Source organism: Bombina bombina, chromosome 2, assembly GCF_027579735.1.
Source record: "Bombina bombina isolate aBomBom1 chromosome 2, aBomBom1.pri, whole genome shotgun sequence".
NCBI lineage: Eukaryota > Metazoa > Chordata > Amphibia > Anura > Bombinatoridae > Bombina > Bombina bombina.
The window spans coordinates 701048153-701060614 of record NC_069500.1 but is presented as its reverse complement, the minus strand read 5'-3'; the positions used below and the strand labels follow the sequence as shown (position 1 = coordinate 701060614).

The 12462-nt window shown below is 42.7% G+C and overlaps 1 protein-coding gene across 2 annotated transcripts in view; it reads left to right on the top strand.

Moving 5' to 3' along the window:
* HSDL2 (hydroxysteroid dehydrogenase like 2) overlaps positions 1–12462 on the top strand; it is a 223188-nt gene that overhangs the window by 143314 nt on the left and 67412 nt on the right. The gene's annotated exons all lie outside the window — the stretch shown is intronic.

The window sequence follows — 12462 nt, the reverse complement described above, 5'->3', positions numbered from 1 at the left end:
ATGTATCGAGTCCACGGATTCATCCATACTTGTGGTATATTCTCCTTCCTAACAGGAAGTGTCAAAGAGAGCACCCACAGCAGAGCTGTCTATATAGCTCCTCCATTAGCTCCACCCCCCAGTCATTCTCTTTGCCTGCTTAACTGCTAGGAAGGGTAAAGTGAGTGTGGTGACAAAAATGTTAGTTTTTATTTTCTCAAGCAAAAGTTTGTTATTTTAAATGGTACCGGTGTGTAGTATTTACTCTCTGTCAGAAAAGGGATGAAGATTTCTGCAAGGAGGATGATGATCTTAGCACTTTGTAACTAAGATCCACTGCTGTTCTCACAAGGGCTGAAGAGTACAGGAAAACTTCAGTTGGGGGAACGGTTTGAATGCTAAGCTGCATTGAGGTATGTTCAGTCAATTGTTTCTAGACAGACTGTGATAATTCTAGAAAAGGCTGGCAATATCCCCATGAGGGAAGGGTAAGCTGTATTCAGACACTTAGTAGGAATCCCAGCTTGCATAAAGGGCTCATTGGTTACTGGTGACACTGTTAGAAAAAAAACGTTTTTTTATTGCAAACATAAGTTTTTTGAGGGACTTTAAGGGGTCATTGTGGCTTATTTAAAGGTTATTAACCCACATGGATAGTTTAGAAACACTCTGGTGTGTTTCTTTTAGGCCCCATAACATCGAGTGAGGTGGGAGGGGCCTATTTTCGCGCCTCAGTTGCGCAGTTTCTTTTACTCAGAGACATTCAGCTGCTTCTCCAGAGGGTCCTGCTGTGTTTGAGGGCTTAAAAGAAGTTTTTCCCCCCACAAATCTTTCCTAAAGGGCAGGTAGGCACCACTGTGGCAAGGTGCTGAACGTTTTTTTACCGTTTTTTGACGTTTTGTCAATCCGGTTTTTACATTAAGGGGTTAATCGTTTGTCTAGCTGTGCAATCTTACTAAGGCTTTACGAAATTTTTACAGTAGCATCATAAAGTTTACTGCTTTTTTTACACTGTTTTGCAGAGTTTGTACATCTTTTTTTCTCTTAAAGGCACAGTACCGTTTTTTTCTAAGTATTATTTGCTTTGATTAAAGTGTTTTCCAAGCTTGCTTGTTTCATTACTAGCCTGTTTAACATGTCTGACATCAAGAAAAATCCTTGTTCAATGTGTATAGAAGCCATTGTGGAACCCCCTCTTAGAATGTGTCCCACTTGCACTGATATGTCTAAATTATAAAGAGCATTTTTTAGCACTTAAAAATATAGCAATAGATGATTCTTAGACAGAAGGAAATGAGTGTTTGACATCTAGCTCTCCCCAAGTGTCACAACCAGTAACGCCCGCACAAGTGACGCCAAGTACCTCTAGTGCGTCAAATTCATTTACTTTACAAGACATGGCCACAGTTATGAATAAAACCCTTACAGAGGTTTTCTCTAAACTGCCTGGTTTACAAGGAAGTGTGACAGCTCTGGGTTAAGAACAAATGCTGAGCCGTCTGATGCTTTAGTAGCCGTATCCGATATACCCTCACAATGTTCTGAAGTAGGGGTAAGGGATTTGTTATCTGAGGGAGAAATTTCTGATTCAGGAAAGACGCTCCCTCAGACAGATTCTGATATGACGGCCTTTAAATTTAAGCTTGAACACCTCCGCTTATTGCTCAGGGAGGTATTAGCGACTCTAGATGATTGTGACCCTATAGTGGTTCCAGAGAAATTGTGTAAAATGGACAAATACTTTGAGGTTCCCGTTTACACTGCTGTTTTTCCAGTCCCTAAGAGGATTGTGAATATTTTTACTAAGGAGTGGGATAAACCAGGTATTCCGTTCACTCCCCCTCCTGTTTTTAAGAAAATGTTTCCCATATCTGACACCATGCGGGACTCGTGGCAGACAGTTCCTAAGGTTGGGGGAGCTATTTCTACTCTTGCTAAGCGTACAACTATACCTATCGAAGACAGTTGTGCTTTCAAAGATTCTATGGATAAAAAATTAGAGGGTCTTTTGAAGAAAATTTTTGTTCATCAAGGTTTTTTTCTTCAACCTATTGCGTTCATTGTTCCTACTGCAGCTGCTTTCTGGTTCGAGGCTCTAGAAGAGGCTCTTCAGATAGAGACTCCATTAGAAGATATTATGGATAGAATCAAGGCCCTTAAGTTGGATAATTCTTTAATTACAGATGCCGCTTTCCAACTGGCTAAATTAGCGGCAAAGAACTCAGGTTTTTTTGCACACAGGGCGTTATGGCTTAAGTCCTGGTCTGCTGATGTATCATCAAAATCTAAACTTTTGAACATCCCTTTCAAAGGAAAGACCCTATTCGGGCCTGAACTGAAAGAGATTATTTCAGACATCACTGGAGGGAAAGGCCATGCCCTCCCTCAGGATAAAACAATTAAAATGAGGACCAAACAAAATAATTTTCGTTCCTTTCGGAACTTCAAGGGTGGTCCCGCTTCAGCTTCCCCTGCTGCAAAGAAGACCTAACCAGGCTTGGAACAAGGGTAAACAGCTGCCTCTAAGACAGCATGAAGGGGTAGCCCCCGATCTGGGACCGGATCTAGTAGGGGGCAGACTCTCTCTCTTTGCTCAGGCTTGGGCAAGAGATGTCCACGATTCCTGGGCTTTAGAAATTGTGTCCCAGGGATATCTTCTGGACTTCAAAGACTCCCCCCCCAAGGGGGAGATTTCACATTTCTCAATTGTCTGCAAACCAGACAAAGAGAGAGGGATTCTTACGCTCTGTAGAAGACCTACATACCATGGGAGTGATCCGCCCAGTTCCAAAAGCGGAACAAGGGCTAGGGTTTTACTCAAACCTGTTTGTGGTTCCCAAAAAAGAGGGAACTTTCAGACCAATCTTGGATCTCAAAATTCTAAACAAGTTCCTCAGACTACCATCATTCAAGATGGAGACTATTCTGACTATTCTACCGTTGATCCAGGAGGGTCAATATATGACTACTGTGGACTTAAAGGATGCGTATCTACACATCCCTATTCACAGAGATCATCATCAATTCCTAAGATTCGCCTTTCTGGACAGGCATTACCAGTTCGTGGCCCTTCCCTTCGGGTTGGCCAAGGCTCCCAGAATTTTCACAAAGGTGCTAGGGTCCCTTTTGGCGGTTCTAAGACCGCGGGGCATAGCAGTGGCGCCTTATCTAGACGGCATCTTAATTCAGGCGTCGAATTTCCAGCTAGCCTAGTCTCACACGGACATCGTGTTGGTTTTTCTGAGATCTCACGGGTGGAAGGTGATCATAAAAAAGAGTTCTCTCTTCCCTCTCAGAAGAGTTTCCTTCCTAGGCATTCTGATAGACTCGGTAGAAATGAAAATATTTCTGACGGAGGTCAGAAAATCAAAACTCTTAACCACTTGCCGAGCTCTTCATTCCATTCCTCGGCCATCAGTGGCTCAGTATATGGAGGTAATCGGACTCATGGTAGCGGCAATGGACATAGTTCCTTTTGCCCGCCTACACCTCAGACCAATGCAACTATGCATGCTCAAACAGTGGAATGGGAATTAAGCAGATTTATCTCCTCAACTGCATCTGGACCAGGAGACCAGAGACTCTCTTCTCTGGTGGTTGTCTCAGGACCACCTGTCTCAGGGAATGTGTTTCCTCAGGGAATGTGTTTCCGCAGTTAGCTAGCGATGATGGAGGTAACCAAAATAATCCGATGGGCAGAGGATCACTCTTACCATCTCTCAGCAATCTATATCCCAGGGGTAGAGATCTGGGAGGCGGATTTCCTAAGTCAAACTTTTCATCCGGGGGAGTGGGAGCTCCATCTGGAGGTATTTGCCCAGCTGACTCGGCTATGGGGCACACCAGAATTGGATCTGATGGCGTCCCGGCAGAACGCCAAACTTCCTTGTTATGGGTCCAGGTCCCGGGATCCCCAGGCGGTACTGATAGATGCTCTAGCAGTGCCCTGGTCCTTCAATCTGGCCTATGTATTTCCACCGTTTCCTCTCCTCCCATGTCTGGTTGCCAGAATCAAGCAGGAGAGAGCTTTGGTGATTCTGATAGCACCTGCGTGGCCATGCAGGACTTGGTATGCAGACCTAGTGGACATGTCATCGGTCCCACCGTGGACACTGCCAATGAGGCAGGACCTTCTAATCCAAGGTCCTTTCAAGCGTCCAAATCTAATTGCTCTGCGTCTGACTGCTTGGAGATTGAACGCCTGATTTTATCAAAGCGTGGTTTCTCTGAGTCGGTCATTGATACCCTGATTCAAGCTAGAAAGCCTGTCACCAGGAAAATCTATCATAAGATTTGGCGCAAATATTTTTATTGTTGTGAATCCAAGGGTTACTCATGGAGTAAGATAAGGATTCCGAGAATATTGTCTTTTCTCCAAGAAGGATTGGAGAAGGGATTATCAGCTAGCTCCTTAAAAGGACAGATTTCTGCATTGTCTATTCTTTTACACAAGCATCTGGCAGATGTCCCAGACGTTCAAGTGTTTAGTCAGGCATTAGTCAGAATCAAGCCTGTATTCAAACCTGTTGCTCCGCCATGGAGCCTAAACTTAGTCCTTAGAGTTCTTCAAGGGGTTCCGTTTGAACCTATGCATTCCATAGATATTAAGCTTCTATCTTGGAAAGTTCTGTTTTTAGTAGCTATCTCTTCGGCTTGAAGAGTTTCTGAGTTATTTGCTTTACAGTGTGACTCATCTTATCTTGTTTTCCATGCAGATAAGGTGGTTTTACGTACCAAACCTGGATTCCTTCCTAAGGTTGTTTCTAATAGGAATATCAATCAGGAAATTGTTGTTCCTTCTCTGTGTCCTAATCCTTCTTCAAAGAAGGAACGTCTAAAGCACGAACCACATCAAGATTGTGCAACAAAGTTCTACTTACAAGCAACCAAAGATTTCCGTCAAACATCTTCATTGTTTGTTGTCTATTCTGGTAAGCGGAGAGGTCAAAAGTCTATGGCTACCTCTCTTTCTTTTTGGCTGAAAAGCATCATCCGTTTGGCTTATGAGACTGCTGGCCAGCAGCCTCCTGAAAGAATTACTGCTCATTCTACTAGAGCAGTGGCTTCCACATGGGCTTTTAAAAATGAGGCTTCTGTTGAACAGATTTGTAAGGCGGCGACTTGGTCTTCGCTTCATACTTTTTCCAAATTTTCCAAATTCGATACTTTTGCTTCTTCGGAGGCTATTTTTGGGAGAAAGGTTCTACAAGTAGTGGTGCCTTCCGTTTAAGGTACTTGTCTTGTCCCTCCCTTCATCCGTGTCCTAAAGCTTTGGTATTGGTATCCCACAAGTATGGATGAATCTGTGGACTCGATACATCTTACAAGAGAAAACAGAATTTATGCTTACCTGATAAATTTCTTTCTCTTGTGATATATCGAGTCCACGGCCCGCCCTGTCTGTTTAAGACAGGTAGTATATTTTTTTTTTAAATACTTCAGTCACCTCTGCACCCTATAGTTTCTCCTTTTTCTTCCTAGCCTTCGGTCGAATGACTGGGGGGTGGAGCTAAGGGAGGAGCTATATAGACAGCTCTGCTGTGGGTGCTCTTTGCCACTTCCTGTTAGGAAGGAGAATATCCCACAAGTATGGATGAATCCGTGGACTCGATACATCACAAGAGAAAGAAATTTATCAGGTAAGCATAAATTCTGTTTTTTTTTTCTGACAAATTTCAAAGTTATGTTCATTTCCACTCCTCCTGTATCAAATGACAACCTTCAGCCAATCACAAATGCATACATGTTTATTCTGTGAGTACTTGCACATGCTCAGTAGGAGCTGGCAACTTATAAAGTGTAAATATAAAGAGTTTTCACATTTTGTTAATGGAAGTAAATTGGAGAGTTGTTTAAAATTGCTGCTCTATCTCAATCATTAAAGTCTAATTTTGACTTGAGTGTCACTTTAAGTTCCATGCTAATTATATAATACCAATCAGAATATAAATTCTGTTCATTGTGTTTGTTACACACAGTAAAACGCAAATTAAACACTAGATGGCAAACATACAGGCATATCCTGATATGTTTTATGTTTATGTGGTTATTTTTCTCTGCTTACTACCCATTGTGCATTGGACAGTGGAGGAAAAGGACCACATGCAGTAAAATTGCATAATCAAGAATTACATACTAAAACACTTTGTTTTCCAGTATGGAACAAAGCCATGAGACTCAAGAAGGTAGCCCTTAGTGGAGCTTCAGTATTCTGTTTTCACAGCAGACTTGAGGATTGAGAAATACACTTTCTAATTTACACCTATTATCATTTTTTCTTTGTTTTCTTGCTTCCTTTATTTGAAAAAGAAGGCATCTTAGCAATTTTTTTTGGTTCAGTACCATGGAAAGCACTTGTTTATTGGTGGGTAAATGTATCCACCAATCAGCAAGAACAACCCAGTTTGTTTACCAAAAATGGGCCGGCATCTAAACTTACATTCTTGCATTTTCAAATAAAGATACAAAGAATGAAGACAATTTGATAATAGGAGTCAATTAGAAAGTTGCATAAAATTGCATGCTCTATCTAAATCACAAAAGAAAAAAATGTGTGTTCAGTGTCCCTTTAAGCAAATAGCCTGGACATGCAGACAATCAGCCATGACTTAAAGAGACACTCAGGTCAAAATTAAAGTTTAATGCTTCAGATAGAACATGCAGTTATAAAAACTTTCCAATTTACTGTTCCATTAAACAAATGTACACAGTCTTTCTCTTGTAAGGTGTATCCAGTCCACGGATTCATCCATTGCTTGTGGGATATTCTCCTTCCCAACAGGAAGCTGCAAGAGGATCACCCACAGCAGAGCTGTCTATATAGCTCCTCCCCTAACTGCCACCTCCCAGTCATTCTCTTGCAGCTCTCGACAAGGGAAGCAGCTAGAGAGATGTGGTGCATTAATGTAGTTTATATTCAATCAAACGTTTGTTATTTTCAAATGGTACCGGAGTTGTACTATTTTAGCCTCAGGCAGAAAGTTGAAGAAGAGTCTGCCTGTGGTCTTTGATGATCTTAGCAGGTTGTAACTAAGATCCATTGCTGTTCTCACACATAACTGAAGAGATGGGTAACTTCAGCTGGGGGAATAGCGTGTAGGGTCTCCTGCTCTGAGGTATGTGCAGTTTTAAATTTTTCTAGAGAAATGAATATGCTGACAATACCGGATTTATTTAAGGTAAGCCTGATTACAGTGATTTAATAACGACTGGTATCATGCTTGCTGTAAAGGGTAATATTTTATTATTTACTCACATTGCTGAATAGCTATAACGTTTGCTTGAGGTGTATAAACGTTTATTACATATTGGTGATAAAACTTTATTCTGGGGCCCAGTTTTTTCCACATGGCTGACTAGATTTTGCCTAGGGATAGTTTTTTAAGGCCCTCTCACTGTGAGTACAGGTTGGGAGGGGCCTATTTTCCATTAGTTTTTGCAGCTTGAGACATCCAGCTTCCCTGAAGGAGTCCCCTGAACATATAGGACCTCTCTAAGGGGTTTTTGTGCCTTCCAAAGTCGTTGTATGGGCAGGTAGGGCCACAGTAGAGATGTGGCAGTTTGTTGTGACTGTTTAAAAACGTTTATCGTTTTTTTGATCCGGTTTTGAAACTAAGGGGTTAATCATCCATTTGCAAGTGGGTGCAATGCTCTTTCAGCCTATTATACACACTGTAAAAATTTTGTAAGATTTACTGCTTTTTTCACTGTTTTAGCAGTTTCTGTGATTGTTTTTTTCTCTTAAAGGCACAGTACCGTTTTTATTTTTTGCTTGTTCACAGTTATTAAAGTGTTTTCCAAGCTTGCTAGTCTCATTACTAGTCTGTTTAAACATGTCTGACATAGAGGAAACTCATTGTTCATTATGTTTAGAAGCCATTGTGGAACCCCCTCTTAGAATGTGTACCAAATGCACTGATTTTACTATAGATTACAAAGACCATATTCTGGCTTTAAAAAATTTATCACCAGAAGAAATTGACAAGGAGGAAGTTATGCCGTCTAACTCTCCCCACGTGTCAGATCCTATAAATCCCGCTCAGGGGATGCCAAGTACATCTAGCGCGCCCATTGAGGTATTATCTAAACTGCCAGGATTGCAAGGAAAGCGAGACAGCTCTGGGACTAGAATAAATACAGAGCTCTCTGACGCTTTAGTAGCTATCTGTGATACACCCTCACAATATAATGAAGCTGAAGCAGGGGAGCTTCAATCTGTGGGTGATTTTTCTGATTCAGGGAAGATACTTCAATCTGATTCTGATATGTTTACATTTAAATTTAAGCTTGAACACCCTCCGCGTATTGCTCAGGGAGGTTTTAGCAACTCTGGACGACTGTGACACTATTGTAGTCCCAGAGAAATTATGTAGATTGGATAAATACTATGCAGTACCTACTTACACTGATGTTTTTCCAATCCCTAAAAGGTTTTCTGAAATTATTACTAAGGAATGGGATAGACCAGGTGTACCATTCTCTCCCCCTCCTGTTTTTAAAAAGATGTTTCCTATAGACGCCGCTACACGGGACTTATTGCAGACGGTCCTTAAGGTGGAGGGAGCAGTTTCTACTCTAGCTAAGCGTACCACTATCCCTGTCGAGGACAGTTGTGCTTTTCTAGATCCAATGGATAAAAAATTAGATGGTTACCTTAAGAAAATTTTTATTCAACAAGGTTTTATTCTCCAGCCTCTTGCATGCATTGCCCCAGTCACTGCTGCCGCGGCTTTCTTATTTGAGTCCCTAGAGGAGGCTCTACAGGTTGAAACCCAGTTGGAAGATATTATTGACAAGCTTAGGGCCCTTAAGCTAGCCAATTCATTTGTTTCTGACGCCTTTGTTCATTTAACCAAGCTAACGGCTAAAAATTCAGGTTTTGCTATTCAGGCGCGTAGGGCGCTATGGCTTAAATCCTGGTCAGCTGACGTGACTTCAAAGTCTAAACTTCTCAATATTTCCTTCAAAGGACAGATCCTATTCGGGCCTGGACTGAAGGAGATCATTTCTGACATCACTGGAGGAAGTCACGCCCTTCCTCAAGACAGGTCCAACAAATTAAGGACCAAACAGTCTAGTTTTCGGCCCTTTCGAAACTTCAAGGGTGGCGCAGCTTCAACTTGTTCTAACACAAAACAAGAGGGAACTTTTGCCCAGTCTAAGCCGGTCTGGAGACCTAACCAGGCTTGGAACAAGGGGAAATAGGCCAAGAAGCCTGCTGCTGCCTCTAAGACAGTATGAAGGAGCAGCCCCAGATCTGGAAACGGATCTAGTAGGGGGCAGACTCTCTCTCTTCGTCCAGGCTTGGGCAAGAGATGTCCAGGATCCCTGGGCATTGGAAATTGTGTCCAAGGTTTATCTTCTGGAATTCAAAACCTCTCCCCCAAAAGGGAGATTTCATCTCTCACTTTAATCTGCAAACCAGATAAAGAGAGAAGCATTCTTAGATTGTGTAAAAGAACTCCTAGTTATGGGAGTGATCCACCCAGTTCCGCAGGAGGAACAGGGACAGGGCTTTTATTCAAATCTGTTTGTTGTTCCCAAGAAAGAGGGAACATTCAGACCAATCTTAGATCTCAAGATCTTAAACAAATTTCTCAGAGTCCCATCCTTCAAGATGGAGACTATTCAAACCATCCTTCCTATGATCCAGGAGGGTCAATACAGGCACTACCAGTTTGTGGCTCTTCCCTTCGGGTTGGCCACGGCACCAAGAATCTTTACAAGGGTTTAGGGTCCCTTCTAGCGGTCCTAAGGCCGCGGGCTATAGCAGTAGCCCCTTACTCAGATGACATTCTGATACAGTCGTCGACTTTTCAAGTTGCCAGGTCTCACACGGACATTGTTCTGGCATTTCTGAGGTCGCATGGGTGGAAAGTGAACGAAGAAAAAAGTTCTATATCCCCTCTCACAAGAGTTTCCTTCCTAGAAACTCTGATAGATTCTGTAGAAATTAAGATTTACCTGACAGAGGCCAGGTTGTCTAAACTTCTAAATTCCTGCCGTGTTCTTTATTCTACTTCTCACCCTTTCAGTGGCTCAGTGTATGGAAGTAATCGGCTTAATGGTAGCGGCAATGGACATAGTGCCCGCTGCAACTCTGCATGCTCAGTCAGTGGAATGGGGATTACACAGATTTGTCCCCTCTACTAAATTTGGATCAAGAGACCAGGGATTCTCTTCTCTGGTGGTTATCTCGGGTCCATCTGTCCAAGGGTATGACCTTCCGCAGGCCAGATTGGACAATAGTAACGACAGATGCCAGCCTTCTGGGCTGGGGTGCAGTCTGGAACTCCCTGAAGGCTCAGGGATTGTGGACTCAGGAGGAGACACTCCTTCCGATAAACATTCTGGAACTAAGAGCGATATTCAATGCTCTTCAGGCTTGGCCTCAGCTAGCTGCGGTCAGGTTCATTAGATTTCAGTCGGACAACATCACGTCTGTAGCTTACATCAACCATCAAGGAGGAACAAGGAGTTCCCTAGCAATGTTGGAGGTTTCAAAAATAATTCTATGGGCAGAGGTTCACTCTTGCCATCTATCAGCTATCCATATCCCAGGAGTAGAGAACTGGGAGGCGGATTTTCTAAGTAGACAGACTTTTCATCCGTGGGAGTGGGAACTCCATCCGGAGGTGTTTGCACAGTTGATTCAACTTTGGGGCAAACCAGAACTGGATCTCATGGCATCTCGTCAGAACGCCAAGCTTCCTTGTTACGGGTTCAGGTCCAGGGATCCCAAGGCAGCGCTGATAGATGCTCTAGCAGCGCCTTTGTCTTTCAACCTGGCTTATGTGTTTCTGCCGTTTCCTCTGCTCCCTCGTTTGATTGCCAAGATCAAGCAGGAGAGAGCTTCAGTGATTTTGATAGCTCCTGCGTGGCCACGCAGGACTTGGTACGCAGATCTGGTGGACATGTCATTCTTTCCACCTTGGACTCTGCTGCTGAGGCAGGACCTTCTACTTCAAGGTCCTTTCAAACATCCAAATCTAATTTCTCTGCGTCTGACTGCTTGGAGATTGAACGCTTGATTTTGTCAAAACGTGGTTTTTCCGAGTCGGACGTTGATACCATAATTCAGGCTCGAAAGCCTGTCACCAGGAAAATCTATCATAAGATATGGTGTAAATATCTTCATTGGTGTGAAGCCAAGGGTTACTCATGGAGTAAAGTCAGGATTCCCAGGATATTGTCTTTTCTCCACGAAGGATTGGGGAAGGGATTGTCAGCTAGTTCCTTAAAGGGACAGATTTCTGCTCTGTCCTTTTGCACAAGCGTCTGGCGGATGTTCCAGACGTTCAGGCGTTTTGTCAGGCTTTAGTTAGAATCAAGCCTGTGTTTAAACCTGTTGCTCCGCCATGGAGTTTAAATTTAGTTCTTCAAGGGGTTCCGTTTGAACCTCTGCATTCTATAGATATCAAGCTTTTATCTTGATAAGTTCTGTTCTTGGTAGCTATCTCTTCGGCTCAAAGAGTTTCAGAGTTATCTGCCTTGCAGTGTGATTCCCCTTATCTGATCTTCCATGCAGATAAGGTAGTTTTGCGTACCAAACCTGGGTTTCTTCCTAAGGTGGTATCCAATAAGAATATCAATCAAGAGATTGTTGTTCCGTCACTGTGTCCTAATCCTTCTTCAAAGAAGGAACGTCTATTACACAATCTTGACGTGGTTCGTGCTTTAAAGTTTTATTTACAAGCTACTAAAGATTTTCGTCAAACATCTGCATTGTTTGTTGTCTACTCTGGACAGAGGAAAGGCCAAAAGGCTTCAGCAACTTCTCTTTGTTTTTGGTTAAGAAGTATAATCCGCTTAGCTTATGAGACTGCTGGCCAGCAGCCTCCTGTAAGAATTACAGCTCATTCCACTAGAGCGGTGGCTTCCACATGGGCCTTTAAAAATGAGGCTTCTGTTGAACAGATTTGTAAGGCGGCGACTTGGTCTTCGCTTCATACTTTTTCTAATTTCTACAAATTTGATACTTTTGCTTCTTCGGAGGCTATTTTTGGGAGAAAGGTCTTACAGGCATTGGTGCCTTCCGTTTAAGCGCCTGCCTTGTCCCTCCCTTCATCCGTGTCCTATAGCTTTGGTATTGGTATCCCACAAGTAATGGATGAATCCGTGGACTGGATACACCTTACAAGAGAAAACAAAATTTATGCTTACCTGATAAATTTATTTCTCTTGTGGTGTATCCAGTCCACGGCTCGCCCGGTCATTTTAAGGCAGGTGTTTTTTTAATTTTTAAACTACAGTCACCACTGCACCCTATAGTTTCTCCTTTCTTTTGCTTGTATTCGGTCGAATGACTGGGAGGTTGCAGTTAGGGGAGGAGCTATATAGACAGCTCTGCTGTGGGCGATCCTATTGCAGCTTCCTGTTGGGAAGGAGAATATCCCACAAGTAATGGATGAATCCGTGGACTGGATACACCACAAGAGAAATAAATTTATCAGGTAAGCATAAATTTAGTTTTTTATATTTACT